General features: G+C 38.3%; 1 pseudogene; it reads left to right on the top strand.

The window, feature by feature from the left end:
* The first annotated feature begins 24,103 nt into the window (after positions 1-24,103).
* Positions 24,104-24,659, top strand: LOC130019374 (single-stranded DNA-binding protein, mitochondrial-like; annotated as a pseudogene).
* Positions 24,660-24,941: the final 282 nt, after the last annotated feature.

Raw genomic sequence — 24,941 nt, 5'->3', positions numbered from 1 at the left:
TGTGTCTGAGTGACAATAGGATAAATACTGGATTTTTGGTGAATTATGGTTAGTGTGCTTATAGATCTGGCATTCTTAAAGTTCATATTAAAGTAAAGGGCAATTGTTTCATTGTGGCTAATGCATAATTAGGCTTCGTTTGGGTTTATATTACAAACTGGATTAGCATTGTAGTAAGAGTTAGCATAGATTATGTATTATATATTGGGCGAAGGTTAGGCTAGAGTTTTATTAGAATCAGGTATAAATTTGGCTTTTTTAAAGTTGAACATTGGCTATTTGGCACGGCCATGGCACCAGACGCACAGAAACCAATTTTGTAATTATCCAGCTCTTGGCAGAAATCCCTCCAGACTTAATTACTAAAATATCAGAAATCCAAAATTGCGCAGCTGCTATTGTGGCCGCATAACATCATATGGTTTTCATAACCAGCAATAGAAAACAAATTATTTCACAATGCATTTTCACCAGAGGCACACGGACCTAATCCAGAGCCCAGTAGCTTGCGGCAGAAATGTGAATGGACTATTTGTTAAACTATGGCTCCATGCCCCCCAACTAGGAGGGAAATGGTATCTGTCTCTTCCTCACTCCTCTGTCAGTATGATGGACACTGCCTCAAAGCTTATTGGAAAGTCAGGTATGAGCCAGCAGTGATGGGGCAACTGCAGCCTCAGGGGATGGAGGGTAGAACCGGCTCATCTTTCACGCCCTACTGAGGCCACGAGTTGCCTGCCACAAGTGGCTTTCCAGCACAGTCATGGCACCAGACACACAGAAACCAATCTCATAATTATCCAGCTCTTGGCAGAAATCCTTCGAGGCTTAATTACTAAATTATCTGTAGCACTGTCCTCCCATTTCTCATCGATTTGCTTGAGTGAGACCAGTAATGTCTCCATTGTGAGACTTGTTGTTACTGTGTTTGGCATATTGAATACATGACAGGTAGCTTTCCAGGCTTTGCTGGGCGAAATACTTTCAGTGCTTGCTGGGCTCTCTGAGAGGGGCGGAGGAATCGAACGCAGCTTACCCAAACCGGCCTCATGCAAGGCAAATGCTCTATGCTGTGCTATTGCATGGCTGCTATTGAGGCCGCGCAACATCATATGGTTTTCATAACCAGCAATAGAAAACAAATTATTTCACAATGCCTTTTCAGCAGTTCAGATTGTTGGGGGCAAATTCCAAAAAAATAATGGTGCATCTTTTGTTGAAATAATGAATATAATCAAAGTAGAGAGAGAGAGTTAAATAGAAATTATCTGCCTCACAGGCATCAGGAGGGGTGGGAGGGAGGTATATTGGGGTTCTTGGTGGTGAAAAATAATTACTGGTGAAGGGAAGGGTGTTTGATAATTGTATGACTGAGACTTAACCTGAAAGCTTTGTAACTTTTCTCACGGTGGTTCAATAAATAAATTTAACAAAAAATAAGTAAATAAAAATAAAGTTTTATTAAAGACAAAAAAAAGAAAAAAATAAGAAAGTTGAACATAAAAGCTAAGTTTAATGTGATTGTTTGATTGAGCTAATAGTAACTTCAGCCAAGGCTTGGTTTAGAGCTATTATAGAATATATATTGAGTTAGAGTTCGGTTAGAAGTAGTGTTAGTATTTTCAGTGTTAAGTATAAGTCTTGTCAAGACGGGTCTGGGTTACTACAGGATACATACTGCATTAGGGGTTTCTTAGGGTTAGAGTGCACTTGAAGTTATTGTACACATTTTATTTGTTTTTAAGTAAAATTTAAGGCTCATATGTAATATAAGTAAAAGCTTGAATAAGGGTTATAAAAATATGTGCATTGAATTAGGACTGTGGTAGGGTTAGGGCTTGATTTCTGCTAGAGTTTAGAAATAGGTTTGATCAGACCCAAAGTTAAAAATGTAACTTAATTGGATTAGTATTAATCTAGACCTTCGGCTCAGTGCTGTTGATTTTGGACATGCATAATGTTTAAGATAAAAATTAAAAGTAGAGCCATAATTCAATAATGTACAAAATGTAAGTTTAAGTTGATAAATAGGTAAGGGTTACTATATGGATGCTGATTAAATTGGGGCTGGCTAGGAGAAAATTAATTTTTCTATTAGAAAGCAGGATATGTTTGTTTAGGCTTAATGTTAAAAATGAAAAATATAGGGTGTTAGCAGAATTGAGACTAATAGGTAAATTTAGGTCAAGGCTTTTTTAAAGGTTACTAGAAGGATGTAGATGGATTAGGCTTGGGTTAGTGTTATGGTAAGATTTATGGTTAAGAGTTGGAGTGTTTTGCTAGTTAGTTTATGTCTGGGTGAGTTGAAAGTTCAAAATAAAAGTTAAACGTAGGTTGATTGTTCAATTAATTCTATTAAGTAAGTTAGGCTTAGTTAATGATTGTTATAAGGATCTGGATTGATTTGGTTTTGGTTTAGGATTAAGTTTAGGGTACTGTTATTGTTAGCAGACAATTTTGGTTTATTCAAATTTGAATATGATAGCAAATTATGGAGTGATTATTCAATTAAGATTGATTCTGAATTGAGACTGATGCTTCTATAAGAGGTTCTATAGTGGTATGAATTGGATTAGGGTTAGGTTTAAGGTTAGGATTAGATTTAGCTGCTATGTTTAAAGTTAGGAAATCAAATTGGTTATTTTTAAATTTGGAAATGAAAGATGAAATTAAGGTGATTCTTTAATTGGTAATTATTGACAGGGGCTTGCTAAACATTACTAAAAGATGTGCATTAAATTAGGGTTAAAATTTGGATAATGTTAGAGATAACGTAGAGGTTTTTTTACATTTTAAATTGAAAATAAAAGTTAATCTGAGGGTGAATTTTCAATTGAGGCTAATCGCTGACTTTAAGCAAAAGCTTGGGTAAATTTTACTGGTAGGTTGTGGATTGAATTAGCCTTGTATAGGACAAGGTGCTTTTACTGTTAGAGTAATAGTTTGGTTATGCTTAAAGTTGAAAATGAAATTAAATATAAGAAGATCTTTCAGTCGAAGTTAGTTTTAAATTGAAATTTAGTTTGAGATTTAGATAAGATTTACTATAAAGATGTGGGTTGGATTAGGATTGGGTTAGGATTAGAGTTAGCGCTTGACTGTTGCTTGGTTTAGAGCATATGTTTTGCTATGTGTAAAGTTGAAAATTAGCTTGTAGAACATTTGTTCGAAGGAGGCTAATAGACTCACTTTGACTGAGGTTTTGGCAATGGTTATTATAAGATGTGTATTAGATCGAGGTTGGATTAGATTAAAGATATTGCACTGTAAGAGGGCATTGGTTTGTGTATGTATAACTTTAAAAATAAAAGTGACTTATGACCAATTTTTTTTCAATTCTGGCTGACTTTAAATTTATACTGAAGACTGATAGGTATAGGGATTTAGTTAGGGTGCTGTTCAAGTTAGTGTATAGATTTTTACTATGCTTACAGTTTATTATTATATAGAAAGCCTGGTAAGCTACCCGTGGCATATTCAATAGGTAAAGGTAAAGGTAAAGGCCCTCCTGTTGATCGTCAATTTGGTCGAGCGGGCCCAGTAACGTCTCCATTGGAGACTTTGTTGTTACTGTGTTTGGCATATCGAATACTCTAGGTAGCTTGCCGGGCTCTCCGAGAGGGGCGGAGGAATCGAACTGGGGTCGGCCATGTTGGCCGCTTGTAAGGCGAACACCCTATCTGCTGTGCTATCGCTCCAGCCTATTCAATATGCCAAAAAAAAAAGTAATAATAACAGGTCTCATTCCCCTGACCCCGAAAGAGCCTCCAATATAGCAGCATTGGGAAAGACAAGTAAGGAGAGGTTGCTAAAATCTCAGGGCTAGAACGAATGGAGATGTTATTGGTGTCCGCTTAAATTATCAATAAGCAACAGGATTACAGTGATGATGACAGTGATGTAGAAAAAGAATTTTTTTTTTCAATTGAGATTAATAGGTAGCTCTAAGTCAAGGTTTGCTTAGGAAAAACTTAGGTAAGGGTCAATATAAGAATGTATTTGATGGGATTAGATGTTTAAGTTGGTATAGTATATTTTTTCCATTGAGATATATATCCTAACTCTATAAACATTTTAACCCTTAGCCTAATAAACACCTGTCCTCCCATTGTTCATTGATTTACTCGAGTAGGCCCTGTAATGTCTCCATTTTGAAACTTATTGTTACTGTGTTTGGCATATTGAATACTCTTGGTAGCTTGCCAGGCTCTCAGAGAAGGGTGGAGGAATCGAACCCAGCTCGGCCGGGCTGGCTGCATGCAAGGCAAACACCCTACTACTGTGCTATCACTCCAGCCCTAACTATAATAGCATATATGCTATATATGCTATATGTATGCATATTTATATATTAGCTATGTTTAAATTTGCACACAAAAGTTGGTATAGTATATTTTTTCCATTGACATTAATAGATAAATTTGCCCAAGTCCTGCATGAATTTTACTATAAGGATTGATTTAAAGTTTAGTAAAATTTTACATGCTGTGAGTTTCAAAGAGAAAGGTGCATGGGCACAGGGGCACGCAGGGGATTCTAGTATTTTGTGGCTAACCATTCTCCTGACTGACCCATGGTGATGGGCAGATGGAGGATTTGGAGAACAGAGAAACTGGGCTTGGGTCCCAGGCTGGTCTGTAGACAGTTTATTTCTCTCTCCTCCCCAATGTAGTCCAATTTCTCCCCTTAAGACACAGTTGTTGTAGTCTCAGTCATCTCAGTTCTGTCATCCTAGTTTACTCGTAGAACTCAGTGTCTTCTCCCTCGTTATATATTCTTACTTGTCTCGCCGTAATTTCATAGTTCTTTACTTCCAGTCATCTTTTTTATCTAGTTCTCCTTATAGTCCAAAGTCCCAATTTCTCCCAAGTCTCAGTTCCCATCCTCCTCTCTTTCCCCTTACTTATCTAGGAATCATGAAGAGTGGGGATACACAAAGGTGGGGTTGAACATTTTCAGAAGAACAAACAGATGTAAAATCACCACTTCAGGGTAAGTCCTAGGAGATTAACTCAAGGACAAAACCTTATCTGAGGGTTCAGCACTCCAGATTACTAGGAGATCCACACAAGGATGGTATTCCACCCTGGTTGTAATGCTTTATACTTTCCTCAGCTAGTAATTAATTTAAACAATTGGAGTAAATTTACTTTGTATAATATTTTTAGTTCTTTTGTGTGAACACAGTAAGAGATATATTAAGCTTGAAAGTTGGCTCTTCCTGGAGACATCTCGCTATATATACCAGACAACAGTCCTCAGGCCAGGTTAGTCTTTTCTAACCCCAGCAGGGTCCTTATTAAGTTATTTCTTTTTCAATCATGACAGAATTTGTCCATGATCATGCTCTTAACTTATTATACTTATGGCACTTAGCTCATCTCCTTTTGATGCCAGGGTAGCTGATAGCATGTCCTGGGTCCATCCAATCCCTTTATCAGGAACCTACTTTTGGAGTGCTAGGAACTAAGTACAACTGAGGCTTCAGTCACAGAAAAATAGATGCCAAGGAGTAAATATTATTTTCTAGTCAATTAACTCCCATATTAAAAGAATAGCATGAACTGTATTCCTGTGTCTATACAAAAACGATGCTGCTAAATAAACCATGCAAATGACATAAAGGTAAGAGAAAAGCACTGTAGGATTATTAATGCTTGATTAAATTGGGTGTTTCTCAAGGGCACTGTTGTGGGAGTAGTTCAATAAACCTAAGATCCTGAGGGAGGAGCAAGGACAAGTCACTGTTATCCAATATTGGTGTTATGTATAATTTTGGCTATGATAAATTTGAAAATAAAAATTAAATACAAAGTGATTATTTAATTGAGGTTGATAAGTAAATTTAGGCCAAGACTTGTGTAAGAGTTAATTTAAGTGTATGAATTAGACTGGTGTTAGGTTTAGATTTAGGTAAAGGGTTTGTGTTAATGGCTAAGTTGTTTTTAGAGTTAGATTTCATGCTTAGCTATATTATGTTAAAATATGAATGTTATCTTGGGAGTTTTTCAATTGAGGCTAATGGGAAGGTTTAGACTAAGGTTGGATAAGGGTTACTCTAAGTGCATTGAATTGATGAGGGTTAATATGCTCTCTCCAATTCCTGGCTTGATTATATTTTATAGGACAAGATTGCCAATGTTCCTGAAAATAAGCAATTTACCAATGAAGAGCAACCACCTTTATACAGTTACTTTATTCAGAATCAATAATATTAATATAAATTTGGGGCATCGGGACATAATGAGGGATAAAGCCCTTGTTTTACATGTGGCCAACCCCAATTTTATTCAGGCTCTTCAAATGATCCCCAGAGCACTACCAGGGCTAAAGCCTGGACATAGAGCCAGGAGTAATCCATGAGTGCAGAGGGATGTAGCCCCAGAAACAAACAACCAAACAATATATATATATATATAACTATGGCATATATATAACTATAAAATTGGCATATATATAACTATAAACAATATAAATAACTATATATATATTGTTTGGTTGTTTGTTGAACTACTCCCACAACAGTGCCCTTGTATACACACACACACACACACAATTAGAAAAGGTATGTGATTGTCATGTAGTGTCATAGAAAAGTCTCTTAATTTTATTTTCAGTTTCCTTTGCTTCTGGAAATGTACAAATTCATATACTAAAGTGAATGTTTGGGTGATGAAAGTTTCCAACAAGAGTTCCAAAAACATTACCTTTCCTTCCAGCTGCAAAGATTATTTCATGTGAAATGGTTGTGTTTGCACCTGCTTATTTTGTACTTGTTTAAAAGTTACACAAACAAGCTAAATTTTTTACACTGATATTCAAAATACATAAGAAAGACAAGTGCTTTATGTATGGAATCTCTAGAAACCCACAATTTTGACTATCCGCCATTGTGCTTTATCTATCTTCGTGATATTCAGTACCTGTAAACGACTGATGAAATATCAAATTCTCATGTAGTTGAAACTTCATGGTAAAGTACCAAATTCCAAATAAATTTAGACTCTGATTGCTTTAAATAGACTGCAATCTTGTGTTTAGATGAAAATCATTACTGAGAATTATTTATTTTAAATAGACAACACTGGTGCACTGAAGACTGCGTAGGGAAGTAAAGGTGAGGTAGGGGGGAACTAAAGCTATAGTCTATACTCCACACCCGATGGAGAGCATGAAGAAGGTGTAGAGTTGTCTGTCTCCTGACTCTGATGCTTGCTTTGGATGTTGACATCAAAATTGGCATCATCTAAACTGAGGCCATTTGGCTAATTCTAAATACACGTTTCTTGCCATTGAAAAGTTGAAACTCAAATCACATTTTTTAAAAATCTCATGCCCGTCTTTGAGTCCATATTCAAAATTTGGTAAGTGAATGTTCAATTATATTTTAAGCAAACAAGCAATGTAGTATATCATCATTAAGTGAAAACTATAACTACATATACTATAATTATTGAAAGAACATTTAATAAAAAGGATTTTACTGTGACTGTATATTAATTATTGTAGTTTACAAGATATAAGTGATTTAAAAATAAATTAAAATAATAAATCAGGGGGTATGGTGCTGCCAGCAGGTAAATCTGTACCTGTGAGGCGAGTGCATGAGCAGCCTGATGGCACCATCAGGCTTTCAGATACCCCAAAATTGCTGCTGTGCCTTTGGCCAGACCCCAAAAACTTGGGGCAAAGTTTACCAAGAAAGTAAATGGCCAAAAGTTAGATATGTGGGAGACACACCCACAAACCACCTCCGGCTCAGCTATATAACTGGAGGCATGACCTCTCTGGTTCCTGATCAAACTGCTTAACAGCTATGATCCCAAGACTCAGAAACGAGTCTCAGAACCCAAAGGCTTTTGGCAGAAATTCGCCCTGTTCCTGCAGTAGGTTACTGGCGCTGGGCCACTCCAGGTGGGAATAGGTTTCGTGCCTTGGCCTGTCCATACTCCAGAGGCCACTGGACAGTCAGGTTTGGGCCTGCAGTGAAGAGAGGCACGGGGCCTCACCAGATAGGGGTGGAACCATCCCTTTCCTCCTATAACGGCCTCTCTGGCTCCTGATCAAGCTAATTAACGGCCATGATACCAGAGACTCAGAAACAAATCTTGAAACCTAGTGGCTTTTGGCAGAAATGCATCTGGACCACATACAAGGTGGCTGCCACCTCAGAGCTTCTTGGAAAGCGAGGTATGAGCTGGTGGTGATGGGGCAACTACAGTCTCATGGGAAGGGGGACGGTACTGGCTCGTCCTTCACGCACTACCAAGGTCATGACTTGCCCCCCATGAGCAGCTGTCTGGCACAGCTGTAGCACCAGAGGCAAAAGAACTTAATTCAGAGCCTGGCAGCTTGTGGCAGAAAAGTGAATGGACCATGCGTTAAACTATAGTGCCATGCCTCCCTGGGAGGGAAAGGGTGTTGCTCCCTTCCACCTTTTTCCCACCCAGCAGCAATGTGGCCACTGCCTCAGAGCTTATTGGAAAGCCAGGTATGAGGCGGCGGTGGGCGGTGATGGGGCAACTGCAGTCTCATGGGAAGGGGGAGCGGTACTGGCTCGTCTTTCACATCCTACCGAGGTCATGAGTTACCACCCAAGAGCAGCTCTCTGGCACGGCCATGGCTCCAGAGGCAAAAGGACTTAGTCCAGAGCCTGGCAGCTTGCATCAGAAAAGTGAATGGACCGTGCATTAAACTATGGCACCTTGCCTCCCTTGGAGGGAAAGGGTGTTGCTCCCTTTCACCTTCCCCCCGCCCCAGCAGCAAGGGTGGCCGCCTCCTCAGAGCTTATAAGAAATCCAGGTATGAGCCAGCATTGACGGGGCAACTGCAGTCTCATAGGAAGGGGAGGGCGGTACCGGCTTGTCCTTCGTGCCCTATCGAGGTCATGAGTTGCCCCCTAGGAGAGGCTCCCCGGCACAGCCATAACACCAAATGCACAGAAATCAGTCTCGTAATTATCTGGCTCTTTGCAGAAATCCAAAATCAAAAGGCCGCTATTGCGGCCACGAGAGATTATATGATTCTCATAGCCAGCTATAAAAAACAAAGTATTTCACAATGCCTTTTCAGCAATTCTGATTGTTGTGTGTGTGTGTGTGTGTGTGGGGGGAATTCTAAACAATAATGGTGCATCTTTTGTCGAAATAATGAATGTAATCAACATAGAGAATAATTAAGTGGAAATCATCTGCCTCACAGACACTGGGAGAGGTGGGAGGGGGGTTATATTGGGGTTTTTGGTGGTGAAAAATGAGTACTGGTTAAGGGAAAGGTGTTTGATCATTGTGTGACCGAGACTTAAACCTGAAAGCTTAGTAACTTTTCCCACAGTGATTCAATAAATAAATATGAGAAGAAAAAATAATAAATAAATAAAATTATTTAAAAAAAGGAAGATGGAGTTCATGCCCAATTAAATCAGCTAATCAGTAGCTGAATAAATAGCAGTACTCCTACGTATAAAAAGTAAATAAATACCGAGCGAGTCCCGCTGGAGGACAGGGCGGATCCCAGCCCCCAGCGCGCATCCAGCTCCGGAACATGCGCTCACAGCAGCCCACCAGCCCCCCCCATCCAGGTGGGCTGGAGGAGCCCAGCGGAGCCCCGCCCCTGACCCCAGACGCGCTGCCCGCCGAGCGAGCCCAGCCGGAGGACAGCGTGGATCCCAGGATCCTGGGAGGGGGTGGCCTGGGATTGGCTAGGGGCGTGGCCTCTAAGAAGGGGGCGTGGCCTCCTAAAAGTGGGTGTGGCCTGCTTCCGGGTGGGCCGCAGGTGTATCACTCACTCCAAGCAATTTGGACCTTCATCCTTTCATCCTTTTCATCAACTTGTAACCTTATACCAACCAAAATTTCTCACCTTTTCTACTACAATTCAACAAAATCCCATTCGCCTACTCCATTTCCAACAAAAGTTCTGTTTGAAAATAGCTATACAAGCTCAGTAGTAAATAGCAAGTCCTCCAAAAGTTTCACTCAATGTCAGTTATAAAACAAAGAATAACGCCTGATTGAGAAGAAGGTCAGACTCAGAAAGGTAGAAGAGGCGTATCTAGCAGCAACAAAGCTGAACAGCTCCTGGCAGTCTCTCCTCACTCAACCAGAACAGTAGCAGCGAATGTGAAGGACCAAACCACACTGGTCACAATGGTAAAGCAACACAAAAGCCCACCAAACTTTCTTATTCACGAGGCTATCCCAGAAGACACAAACAGTACTATAGCGTTAGACAACCTCTCTGACAAGGAATTCAGAATGGAGCTACTCAGGATGCTTAGGGAACTAAAAGAAACAATGGAAACCAATGCCAATAAAAGACAAGAGGATTTGAAGGCAGAAATGAGAAAAATGCTATCAGAAATGTCGGACCTGAAAAACCTGGTAGCCGAATTGAAAACCACAGTGGAAGGCCTCAGCAGCAGAGTAACAGCGGCTGAGAACAGAATCAGTGAGCTCGAAGATCAAGTTCAGGGTCTTGTCAGAAAAGAGCAGAAAATGGAAAAGAGACTCACAGTTCGAGAACAGATGGCAAGAGAAGATCGTGATGAAGCCAAGAGGGGTAACATAAGAATTATTGGAGTCCCAGAGGGACAGGAAGAAAACCTTGATGAAGAAGAAACTGTCAAAGAAATCATTGCTACAACGTTTCCAGAGCTGAAGAAAACTTGTGACCACATCCAGGAGGCCCGAAGGGTACCGGCTAGAAGAAATCCGAATAAAAATACCCCAAGACACATCCTGATCAAAACGACCAAAATCTTAGACAGAGACAAAATTCTGAAAGCAGCAAGATCGAAGAAAGAAATCTCTTACAAAGGAGCATCCTTAAAATTCACAGCTGATTTTTCTGATGAAACACTCAGGGCCCGAAAACAGTGGTGGGACATAGTGAAAAAACTCAATGAAATAAATGCTTCTCCAAAAATACTTTACCCAGCGAGACTCTCATTCATAATAGAAGGAACAACACACAGTTTCACAGACAAACAACAGCTCAGGAACTTCATAGACTCAAAACAATGGTTACAAGTACAACAAAATGGGCTACTTTAAGGCAAGACAGGCCTCTCAAATACACCAAATTTCAACAAAACAATGGGACAAAATCCCATAACAATAATCTCTCTCAATGTCAATGGGCTAAAAGCACCAATTAAAAGACATAGAGTGAAAGGATGGATTAGAAAACTGAACCCAACATTCTGCTGCCTGCAAGAAACACATCTCAATAGTCAAAGCAAACACAGACTCAGAGTCAAAGGCTGGAAAACAATCCTACAGGCAAACAGCTCCCATAAAAAAGCTGGGGTAGCTATCCTAATATCAGACCACATCGATTTCAGAGTGAAGAAGGTCATAAGAGACAGTGAAGGCCATTTCCTATTGACCAAAGGATCTGTACAACAGGAAGAACTTACAATAATAAATGTATATGCACCTAATGAGAGACCAGCAAAGTACTTAAAACAACTACTCATAGATTTGGAAAAAGACATCGATAGCAACACAATACTAGTTGGAGACTTCAACACCGCTTTGTCACCTCTGGATAGATCAGCCAGACTCAAGCTTAGCAAGGACATACTTCATCTGAGGGAAACAATGGAAGAAAGGGACTTAGTAGATATATGCATGACACTTCATCCACAAAATGCTGAATACACATTCTTCTCCAGCGTACATGGAACGTTCTCCAAGATAGACCACATGCTGAGCCACAAAACATGCCTCCATAAAATTAAGAAGATAGAGATTATATCAACAATCTTCTCAGACCATAATGCGCTGAAATTAGAAGTAAATCACACACAAAAACAGAAAACTAAATTAAACACATGGAAATTAAACAGTGCGCTATTAAACAACGAGTGGCTTAGACAGGAAATTAAAGAGGAAATCAAAAGATTCCTAGAAACGAATGAAAATGAGGACACGAGTTACCAAAACTTATGGGACACAGCAAAAGCGGTCTTAAGAGGAAAGTTTATAGCTCTACAAGCATTCCTCAGAAAGGAGGAGCGAGCCCACATAAATAAACTAACCTCACAGCTTAAGAACTTGGAGAAGGACCAACAAAAGGAGCACAACCCTAACAGGAGGAAGGAAATAATAAAACTCAGAGCAGAGATTAACGAGATGGAAACCCAGAAAACAATCCAAAAGATCAATGAAACCAAGAGCTGGTTCTTTGAGAAAATTAACAAAATCGATAAGCCCCTAGCAAAACTCACAAAGAAAGGGAGAGAGAAAACCCTAATAAACCGAATCAGAAATGAAAAGGGGGTCATTACAACAGAAACTACAGAAATTCAAAGGATCCTCAGGGAGTACTTTGAAAAGCTTTATGCCACGGAACATCAAAACCTCGAGGAAATGGATAAATTCCTAGACTCCTACAGACTCCCAAGGCTGAACCAAGAAGACCTGGAATACCTGAACAGACCTATCACCATCAAGGAAATTGAAATGGTAATAAAAAGTCTCCCCAAGCACAAAAGCCCTGGCCCGGATGGATTCACCAGTGAATTCTTCTAAATCTTTAAAAAAGCCTTACTCCCAATCCTCTTTAAGCTTTTCCATGAAATTGAAATATCAAATACACTTCCAAACAGTTTCTATGAAGCAAATATCACACTGATACCAAAAGCAGACAGAGATAACACAAAGAAAGAGAACTACAGGCCGAAATCCCTGATGAACACAGATGCAAAGATCCTCAACAAACTATTAGCAAATAGAATTCAACTACTCATCAAAAAGATCATACACCATGACCAAGTAGGATTCATCCCAGGGATGCAAGGATGGTTTAACATTCGGAAATCAATCAACATAATCCAGCATATCAACAAAAGAAAAGACAAAAAGCATATGATCATATCAATAGATGCAGAGAAAGCATTTGACAAGATCCAGCACCCCTTTATGATGAAAACCCTAGCCAAAATGGGTATAGAGGGGACTTTCCTCAGCATAGTTAAAGCCATCTACCATAAGCCTACAGCAAGCATCATCCTCAATGGGGAAAAACTGAGAGCCTTCCCTCTAAGATCAGGGACGAGACAAGGATGCCCACTCTCTCCACTGCTGTTCAATATAGTACTGGAAGTACTTGCAATAGCAATTAGGCAAGAAAAAGATATTAAGGGCATTCAGGTAGGAAAGGAAGAAATCAAGCTCTCACTATTCACAGATGATATGATACTATACTTACAGAACCCAATAACCTCCACCAAAAAACTCCTAGAAACAATAGACTTTTATAGTAAAGTTGCAGGCTATAAAATCAATACCCAAAAGTCCATGGCTTTCCTATACGCAAACTGAGAGAGAGGAAAGCTATATGAAAAAATCAATCCCGTTCAAAATTGTGCCCCAGAAAATCAAGTACCTAGGAATCAGCTTAACTAAGGAAGTAAAGGACCTGTACAAAGAAAACTACAAAACGCTACTTCAGGAAATAAAAGAGGACATGAGGAAATGGAAAGACATCCCCTGCTCATGGGTCGGGAGACTTAACATTGTCAAAATGGCAATACTACCGAAAGCACTGTACAAATTCAATGCAATTCCTATAAGGATACCCATGACATTCTTCAAAGAAATGGAGCAAACACTCGTGAAATTTATATGGAACAATAAACCCCCACGAATAGCTAAAGCAATTCTTGGGGAAAAGAAAATGGGAGGAATCAACCTCCCTAACTTCAAACTTTACTACAAAGTGGTAATAATCAAAACAGGATGGTACTGAAACAAAGGCAGAACTGCAGACCAATGGAACAGAGTTGAATACACTGACATCTCCCCTCAATCATATGATCATCTAATCTTTGATAAAGGAGCAAGAAATGTGAAGTGGAGTAAGGAAAGCCTCTTTAACAAATTGTGCTGGCATCACTGGACGGCTACATGCAAAAAAATGGGCTCAGAACTCTGCCTAACACCATGTACAAAGGTAAGATCAAAATGGATTAAAGACCTCAACATCAGACCAGAAACCATAAGATACATTGAAGACAAAGTTGGCAAAACCCTTCAGGACATTGAGGCTAATGGTATTTTCAAAGATGACACGCCACTGGCTGAGCAAGTGGAAACAGAGATAGATAAATGGGACTGTCTTAAACTAAGAAGCTTCTGCACCTCCAAAGTAACAGTGACCCAAATACAAAGACAGTCTACAGAATGGGAAAGGATATTCGCCGAATACACATCTGACAAGGGGTTGATATCAAGGATATGCAAAATACTGGTTGAACTCCACAAGAAGAAAACATCCAACCCCATCCAAAAATGGGGCAATGAAATGAACAGAAACTTTCTCAAAGTAGAAATCCTAATGGCAAAAAAGCACATGAGAAAATGCTCTACATCATTAATCATCAGGGAGATGCAGATCAAAACCACAATGAGATACCATCTCACACCTCAGAGACTGGCCCACATTCAAAAGAACAAAAGCAACCGTTGGTGGCGTGGATGTGGCGAGAAAGGGACACTCCTTCACTGTTGATGGGAATGCCGACTGGTTCAGCCCTTTTGGAAAACAGTATGGACGTTCCTCAAAAAAATTAGAAATTGAGCTCCCATTTGACCCAGCAATACCACTCCTGGGAATATATCCCAGAGAGGCAAAAATGTATAGTCGAAGTGACATCTGCACTTGTTTGTTCATTGCAGCACTCTTTACAGTAGCCAGAAACTGGAAGAGACCTGAGTGCCCAAGAACAGATGACTGGTTAAAGAAACTTTGGTACATCTACACAATGGAGTACTATGTAGCTCTTAGGAAAGATGAAGTCATGAACTTTACATACAAGTGGTACAATATGGAAAGTATCATCCTAAGCGAAATGAGTCAGAAAGAGAGGGATAGACATAGAAAGATTGCATTCATCTGGGGGATATAAAGTAACAAAATATGAGATTAATACCCAAGAATAGCTGAGATCAACACCAGGAGAATTACTCCATAACTTAGAGGCCAGCCGGGTATTCTAGGGGAAAGAACAATTCAGATAGAAAGGGGAACACCAAGTGGAGGGTGTTTGGAGGATCCTCCCAGGAGGGGAGATGCAGGTTGAAAGTAGACTGGACTGGACATGTTCGCCACTCAATGCCTCTTTTTCTGATTACAACACCCAAAAGGAGAGAGAGAAAACAAAAGGGAATGCCCTGCCACAGTGGCAGGGGGGATGGGGGGATGTGGGAGGCGGGATATTATCCTGGTGGTGGAAAATGGGCACTGGTGGAGGGATGGGTATTTGATCGTGGTATGACTGAGATCCAAGCACAAAAATTTGTAAATCTACTTCTGTACCTCATGGTGTTTCACTAATAATAAAAAAATTTTAAAAAATTTTTAAAAAAAGTAAATAAATAAATAAATAAATAAATGTTGATGAAGTACAAATATCAAGATCATATGAACTGAGAAATGATTGATTAATATAATTTCTAGTTTGAGTAGATGATGAAATATAAAATTGTGTTTAATATTTTAATCCTAAAATATATAACTCGCCCACAACTTAAATACCCTTTTTTGTGTATAAATTAGTGAAAATGCATTTTATGTATTTATATACAATATAAATATTGTATATATAAATTATGTACAATATAAATATTGTATATATAAATTATATACAATATAAATATTGTATATATAAATTATATACAATATAATATATATTTATATACGATATTTAGAAAACATTTTATATTTTCTAAAATGAATTCTAAGTAATAACATATTTCACACAAATAAATTTGAATACTCACCTAAACTATCTAGGCTCTCATATTTATATAATAAAACATAGAGTAAAATTTCTGCCATGATGGTTCAAAAATTCTATTTCATCATTGCTATTTTAAAAGTTTGTAAAGCTACAGCTTACAAATGAATACAACATTTCCCTGGAATTCTGTAAATAAATGATGCGCTGCAAATTATTTAAGTAGGTGTTTGCTTTAATAATTTAAATTTTCCAAGTGAGGAAATCATAGACAACCAACCATCACATGATAACAACCTATAGTGGTTTTGCACAGCTGCATTTCCATGGGCTGAGAGTCATTCTTTTATTTCTGGCCATCTGCAAAACTCACATAAGGTCATAAGCAAGTACAATGTAAGTATGCTTTGGTATAATTTTCTAATGTCAGAATAAGAATACACTAAGGATTAAGTTGTTGTTTTTCTATTTTTAACCACCTTTTCCCCCAACCTTTATATTCATCCAGTCTTTACAATGTCAGTTTGTATAAATATGTAAAAGTCCTCCGCCTAAAACTGTATGTGTTTGTTTTGTCCTTAGGTATTCAAAATAATTACTATAAAACTGTTTTAGCTTTGTTTTCATACTACTGAAATGCAACAGCACTGTTTTTTCTAAAAGTAAAGTAAAGGCCCTCCCGTTGATCATCGATTTGCTCGAGCGGGCCCAGTTACGTCTCCATTGGAGACTTTGTTGTTACTGTGTTTGGCATATCGAATACGTCACGGGGAGCTTGCCAGGCTCTGCTGTGCGGTAGAGATACTCTCGGTAGCTTGCCGGGCTCTACGAGAGGGGCGGAGGAATCGAACTCGGGTCAGCCATGTTGGCTGCGTGCAAGGCAAACGCCCTACTGCTGTGCTATCACTCCAGCCTGTTTTTACTATATTGGAAATATGGAATTTGATGGTGTGCAATGAAAACAATGCAAAATATTTTTGGTCATTTTTAAAACATAAATGATATCAAACATTTAATACCATATGAGGAATTTGAAATTTTTGAGTTGCAAAATTATTTATTTTGTTTTTAGGTTTGGTAATTTTTTTACTTTAATTTTTTTATAAATTGATTTTACTGTTCTCTATTTTTAACTCGTATTTCTAAAATATAATGTAAATGGGTTTTGTTGTTTGATGTTATAATTCACTTTTTGTTATAGTGAGTATTTCTCTATTTTTATTAATCTTTTACTGGGAAATAATCATTAGTTTTTTAAAATATTTTTGAAGATATTTATATAAGATCAATATCAATTCCATCATAAGATCGATTTCTAACTTAAACCAAACTCCACTCTTTTCCTGATTAATAGTTCCCTTTGAAATAGTTGTTAGCTATGAAAATCATGGTGACAATATTTTCAAATGTTTAAATGTAAAACATTAGAGTAAAGACACAATTTTAAAATATTAACTGTGATGAAAGAGGAGATAGTTTACATATTTGAAGTACTTACTTCACATTCAGAAGCCCCAGTTCTTACTCCTAGAATCAGAAAGTGCTCTAAACACTGCCAGGAGTATCCTTCAACTTTAACAAATGTGGTACAGAAACAAACACAAGTTATTTATTTAAATCACACTCATTTTGCCTACATTTGCTCATTCTCTGATAGAAAAGTGAGCTGAGAGCAAACAAAACTACCGTAACAAAAACCTGAATTAAAATCTATGCAATAAAAATTCTTCATCCTTTTTTTTTTTTGGAGTCACACCCCAAAGTCCTAGAGTTTCAGTTGGCTCTGTGCTGCTGAGAGATCACTCCTGATGCACTAGAAACCAATAATATGTGGCTCCATGATTCAAACCCAGATTGAACAAATCAATGGATAGATCAGCCTGCTATATTATCCCTCAAACCCAACAGAGTTTTTTTTTAAGACTGCATTTTATCAAATACATGAGCAGTAAACTGAAGTTAATCAAATTCCAGTTTTCATATAGAATCATTTATGTTGTTTCATTTGATATCTAATCTCCATTTTAGTTAACTTCACTTATAAACACTGAACTTTTTGAATAATATTAGTATTTAAGTAAGCAGACCTTCAGTTAAGCAGTGCTATTATTAATGTGGTAAGCTTAATCTATTTCATTGGCAGTAGAACAGAATGACCAATCTGCCTAAGTAAGGAAAATTTCTTCATCAGTCTTCTTCAATGGTGCACTTAGTATCTAGACTTGCCATTCAGACTAGATATGCTTCATTGGTTACCTTAAAGTTTACCATCTGCTGCTATGGAGTCTTAGCTAGCTAGTTTTCATAATCTTGTCAGTTTTTTAAGTCATATACACATAATGCTAATTATTTCTCTGAAGAACCTCAATATACGTTCCATTCCTCTCTCTCAGTTAATCTGTGTGAATTTTTGGCCAAAACCCGGTTGGTGCTCAAGATCTATTCCTGGCTCCAGACTCAGGTGTAATGTTCAACAGTGCTCAGGGAACTGTATAATGCCAGTGATTAAAATCAGGATCCTGAGATGTAGACATAGCACAACAGGTAAGGAATATGCTTACGCTTTTACATTCTGAGCCCAATATTTGGTCAACTGAGCCTGCCAACAGTGATTTCTGAGCACAGTGGGTGTGGCTCAAAATAACAACAGAACAAATAGTACACTCAAACCTTCTGCATAAAAATATGTTCTCAGCTCATTGATGGATTTCTCCAGCCCTGCCATCCCATTTGAGAGAAATAAGCAATAGAATCTAAAAATTATAATGAGAACTCTTTTAGTTAGAAGCTAGAACTAAACTGACGAACATTGGCTGAGGGATTTGTTACTCACAAGAGGTAATTAGGAGCACAAGAATTATACTCCAAGGTTCATTTTAATATTAAGACATGTAGTGCTCTGAAAAACATGGAGAATTATTTCTGCTAAGATCTGAGCAACTGTCATTTTGAAAGTGACATTATTTGTTTCAATTATCTAATGTATTTTGCACTGAGAAAATTACTAATCACTTGTATCACTTATCATCCCGTTGATTATCAATTTGCTCGAGCAAGTGCCAGTAATGTCTCCATCATCCCTGTCACGTGCTAGTGTAGCCCAGTGGCGTCTGCTTGCTCCAGGAACACGAAGAGACTCACACCTCTCGTTCATGGTCTTGACAAAGAAGTCTCACCATCTCATAGGTGGGTGGCCACACGTTCTTTTGACATACCATGGAATCCAATTGGTAACAACTCTAGTCCAGCTGTCATCTCTAAATCACATTATGTGTCTGGTCCATCTGATTTTCGACAACTTGGCAAACAAGCCAGGAACCCTGATCTTTGATCATTGATGGAGGTTAGAACTCAGGATTCCTTCTCTCACTTGAGGGAAAAGTTATTTTCCAAGGATTGCTCTTTTGATTCTTCTTTGGGAGACCCGGAGAGCGTTCTCATCCTATTTTTGTAGGGCCCAGGCCACTGAGGAGTATATTAGTGCAGGGAGAATGGTGGAGTTGAAAATATGTGCCCATAGCCAGAGGTTTTTCGTCCTCTTAACCACTTCGATGGTCTTGAAGGTGTTCCACACTGCTCTTTCCTCCTGCGCAGTTCTGGTGCCAAGTCATTCCAAGTCCAGGTAAACATAGTTGCTACATTCGAAGATGTTTGCCCCATTGAGAGCAAATGGAATGTCAGAAACGAGTCCGTTTTTCATAAACATGTCTTGGTGAGACTCAGCTGGAGTCCGACACTCATAGTTGAAGTTGGCCAGCATTTGTGCTGCTTGGCTAATGCTTGGTCCTATTAGAACAATGTCATCAGCGAAGCAGAGGTGGTGTAGTTGCCAACCGTCTATCTTCACTCCCATTGCTTCCCATTCTAGTTGTTGCATGATGTTCCCGAGGGTGGCACTGAAGAGTTTCGGTGAAAAAATATCACCCTGCTGAACCCCTCTCTTGATGTCAATGATCATTCCTTGTAGAATGGTGAAATTCTGGTAGTGAATCCGTAATACAGCTCACAGAGGATCCTGATGTATTGTGTTTGAATGTCCTGTTTGGCGAGGGCTTCAATGACCACTTCAGTCTCAACAGATTTAAAGGCCTTCTTTAAATCAATGAACATTAGACAGAGCAGTGTTTTGAACTCTCAATAAACCTCAATGAGCTTTGTTACCGTGTGGATATAGTAATTTATCTGCCAGTTCCAGATAAATTCCTCATTAGCTAACTTCCATTACACAACCATCGCCCACTCTCCAGGCCGCTATCTGGATGCTCAGGTGAGCCTAATGCATGAGTGAAGACCCACAGAACCAGGTAAGGCAGAATTTTGTGACCTTGTACTCCAGGATCAATGGGATTCAGAAACAGAAATCCTCTGCCTGCTCCCCCTAATCTTCGGTGACCCAGGGGTCACACCCACAAGAAAATTACCAAAGGAAGTTGACATTTTATAATGTACTTGGAAAAAATTCTTTAATTTTATATCTCAACAGTATTTTTATTTGAAAAATTAAGGAGCTGGAGTGAGGAGAGTACAGCAACTAAGGCATTTGCTCTGCATGTAGCGTTTTCAATTTCTGACAGCACATATGGTCCCCTGAGCCCTACCAAGAGTGATCCCTGGAGAGAAACCAGGAATAAACTGTGAGTTCTGCCAGGTGTGGCCTAAAATAAATTCAAAATAAAAATATATTAAATATATATTCCATCAAATCAGATCCTTAGCTTTGAAAATGTGCTGTAATATTTAAACAAAAATAATTTTTTTTTATTACATATAATTTAAAATTGAACCAGACATTTCTATCATCTATTTATGCTGAATTTTAATGCAAATGTTAATAAGACTAGATGCTACATCTATACATTTTAAAAAACATTTTTCTCAAGTAGAATGTAACTTAGTACTTTAGAGCAATAAGACCTAAAGCTGCTGATATGTTAGGGTCTTGTTTGCTATGAAATCTAAATGACAACATAGTAAGATCTTTAATTATTATGAAATAGATTTTATTCTGAGATTGGAATTTTTCTACTAATTTATATTGAATTAACACTGTAGATTACAAAGAAGTATTATTTAGGGGGCAAGATTTTGTTTTGCCTCACTTAACACCTTTGATAATTAACACATAAAAAATTGAGTCCATACATGAGGATTTTCTTTTTATCCGGATTATAAAATTCCATTACATAAAATTGAAAAAATATGTAAAAACTCATTTGTAATACATTTCATGTTAGAACATTCAGAATTTTAAAATATACCTGAAATTTATACAATCTGAAGAGAAACCAGAGGGCTGTAGGAATAGCACAGCAGGTAAGGTGTTTGCCTTGCACGCAGCTGACCGGTCTGACCAGGTTCGATTCCTCCGCCCCTCTCGGAGAGCCCAGAGAGTGTCTCGCCTGCACGGCAAAGCCTGGCATGCTAACCGCGATGTATTTGATATGACAAACACAGTAACAAGTCTCACAATTCAGATGTTACTGGGCCCTCTCTGCTCGAGCAAATAGATGAAAAATGGGAGGACAGTCCAGTGCTACAGTCTCACAGAGATAAATTGACAGTTTAAATGACAGATCGAGTTTCACTACTATTATTGACTAATGATAAAATTGAAAAAGTTAACAACACCCTGTTAATCTCTTCATCTATAGGTACATAAAATCACTTGATCACTTGATCACTTGACTTCCCGTTAATCGTCAATTTGTTCGAGCGGGTGCCAGTAAGTCTCCATTTGTCCCTGTTGTGTGCTATTGTAGCCCAATGGCATCTATTCGTTATAGGAGCAAGAAGAGCCTCAAACCAATCGTTCATGATCTTGATGAAGAAGTCTAACCATCTGGTAGGTGGGTGGCCATGCGGTCTTTGACATCCCGTGGAATCCAGTCGGTAACAGCTCTAGTCCAGCGGTCATCTCTAAATCTCATTACGTGTCCAGCACATCTGATTTTTGATGCCTTGGCAAATGAGATAGCGTCCCTGATTCTTGATCTTCGATGGATGTCGGAACTCCGGATTCTTTCTCTCATTTGAGTGAAGTGTGATACTCAAAGCAAAGCTCTTTCAATTCCTCTTTGGGAGACCCAAATAGGGTTCTCATCCTGTTTGTGTAGTGCCCAGGTCTCTGAGGCATATGTTAATGCAGGAAGAACAGTGGAATCAAAGAGATATGCCCGCAGCCGGAGGTTCTTCGTCCTCTTAGCTATTTCTTCGATGCTCTTGAAGGCATTCCAAGCCACTCTCTACCTCCTGCACAGCTCTGGTGCCAGGTCATTTGTCATGTAGACTTCTCAACCTAGGTATACATAAATGTTGCAATTGGAGATGGTCTTTCCTTTGAGAGCGAATGGAGCATCAGAAACGAGGCTGTTTCTCATAAACATTGTCTTCGTAAGATTCAGCTGTAATCCGACCTTTCCACACTCACGGTTGAATTTGGCCAGCATTTGTGCCACTTGGCTAATGTTTGGTTATTAAAACAATGTCATCAGCAAAGCAGAGGTGGTGTAGTTGCCGACCATCTATCTTCATTCCCATTTCTTCCCATTCCAGTCGTCGCATGATGTTCTCAAGTGTGGCACTGAAGAGTTTTGGTGAAATGGTATCACCCTGCCGAACCCCCCTCTTGACATCAATGATTACTTCTTTGTAGAATGGTGAGATCCTGGTAGTGAATCCACAATACAGCTCACGGAGGATCCTGATGTATTGAGTTTGAATGCCCTGATTGGCAAGGGCTTCAATGACCGCTTCCGTCTCAACAGAATCAAAGGCCTGTTGAGGTACATAAAATAAATTTGTAAATTCTTTTGAAAATTTATAATAGAAAATATATTAGTATTTATTGCAGTTTATGGAATACTGTGCTTAATATATTAATTGGTAATATTTAATAGCTATTATATTGGGGTACTCTCTTAATGCTCAATATCATTCTATTGGAACATGTTAACTTCTTTCCTTTTTTTCTCTTTTTTGGGTCACACCCGACAATGCACAGGGGTTACACCTGGCTCTGCACTCAGGAATTACTTTTGCTGGTGCTCAGGAGACCATATGGGGTGTTGGGAATCGAACCCGGGTTGGCCGCATGCCAGGAAAACGCCCTACCCGCTATGCTATCAGTCCAGCCCCAGTAACATGTTAACTTATTTCAATCTATAATCTGTCTGTATATTTTATCAAAGTCACGTTTATATACAACTCTGAGCATGATTTAAGTAATAGCCCCCAACTTTTCAAGTACTTTTTAGCAAATATACACACCAGGAAACAAATTCCATTTTCTCATGCTGTCTATTTTATCTCTTTCGACTTTGATCTCCTGCTTTTAACTTTAGTTCTACAGTCAGAATCCAATAATTTGTTTGGTAACTTTGTTTGTTTTAGATATAACTCATGTATGAGTAAATTTATGTACACTTTTCAAGACAAAGGTTTATTATCAAACAGTTTTTCTGGAGAGTTCTATCAAATTTTCAGAGATGACCTATTTGTATTCTCTACTCTTCAAAAGACTGAATGAAAGCTAATTGCTTAAGACATAGATCATGAAGACAACAGTAACCTAACAACATAAGCCAACCATATTGGTTTTCCAATAATAAAAATCAGCAATATTATGAGTTAATTTTTAAGTTATATCTCTCTATATCTACATTTATATCTATAGAAAACTGAGCTCCTGGAAGAGAGACATGCAGTTTGTCCCTCTCGAAGAGCCCAGCAAGCTACTGAGAGTATTCCGCCTACATGGCAGAAAATGGTAAGCTCCCCATGATGTATTCGATATGTCAAAAACAGTAACACTAATGAGTCTCACTCCCATGATCCTGAAAAAGTGCCCAGTATGCCATTGGGCTACACTATCACGTGACAGAGATGAATGGAGATGTTACTGGTGCCTACTCGAGCAAACTGATGAACAATTGGACGACAAGTGACATAAGTGACACAAGTGACATCTATATAGATATGTTGCTTGCATATATACATACACATTATATGATATACATATATATGTATATCTTGAGTATAAACTTCTTTTTGGATAAATGCTTTGCACATATTTTGCTCTTTTCATTAGGATGTCTCTCTCTACAATTTTATATGTGTGTTGAAAAGGATTAAAAATTATGCTAAACTGACCAAAGAAACTGTCACATAATCATAATAATCTTTGTATTATGATTATATTTTATTTCTGTCCTAAACATAATTATTTTCTTTCTATTTGTTTATTTTTTTATTTTGTTTTGGGGGCCACTATCAGAGGTTCTTGAGGTTTACTGCTGGTTCCTCACTGAGGAGGAAGGAAAAGGCTTAAGATTAGATTTTTATGAAAAGACATTAGAAACCATGTTTTAAAGACCTGCATTACAGGTACTTCACCAGTTCGTGAGATACCAGTCTGAGGTAGCGAGCAGCTTCGTTCTTAAGCTCTCTCTGAATCATGTGCAGTTACTTGGATGGGTGGGCCAGGACCCCGTAATGAGACAGTGGAAAGGAAAAACCCGGTCGCAATATTTTCTCTAGCCACAAATGAATTGATGAGATGTGGAGGTCAGGGGACAACGAAGCCTACCAGATGGGTGATGTCAGTCAGAAAATAACAGGGCACAGAATATCAGTATTCTGGCCAGGACTCAGAGATGCGTATCAGTATGTGAAGAAGGGTTCTCGATTTTGTGGAAGGGAAAGTAGACTATGGTGAATACACAGACAAAAATAATGTGAGGCATCAAGCAACGACCAAATATTATAACATAATATTTCTGAGTGACCAGACAAAAGAAAAGGAATAGTTTGGACGATTCATCTTTGAACACTACTTGGTACAGTTTTATTCCTAAATCATGTATAATGTGTAGTATCAAAAATTTCTAGGACAAAAATTAAAATTTTCTTTTATATGAAAAAATTCATTTTATCTTATTATTTTATTCTGGTTCTTTAAGTGTAAAATCAGATTACTTAAGTTTTTTCTGGCTTCACGTTTAGGCTTCTATTACTATAAATTTACCTATCATTAATACTTTTGTGGTGACCCATATGTTCTAATACATATATTTACTGGGGGAAAGATATAAAACAAAATAAAAGCAATTCTTAAATTAGTATTCTGATTTCTCCTTTGAGTCACTATTAGGTCAAATAATTATTCTTTTTTGGTTGGTTTATGTTTAGTCTCCATAGA

Source organism: Sorex fumeus, unplaced genomic scaffold, assembly GCF_029834395.1.
Source record: "Sorex fumeus unplaced genomic scaffold, SorFum_2.1 ptg000008l, whole genome shotgun sequence".
NCBI classification, from domain to species: domain Eukaryota; kingdom Metazoa; phylum Chordata; class Mammalia; order Eulipotyphla; family Soricidae; genus Sorex; species Sorex fumeus.
Note: the sequence above shows the minus strand (reverse complement) of the source record. Positions and strands in the feature narration are given on the sequence as shown.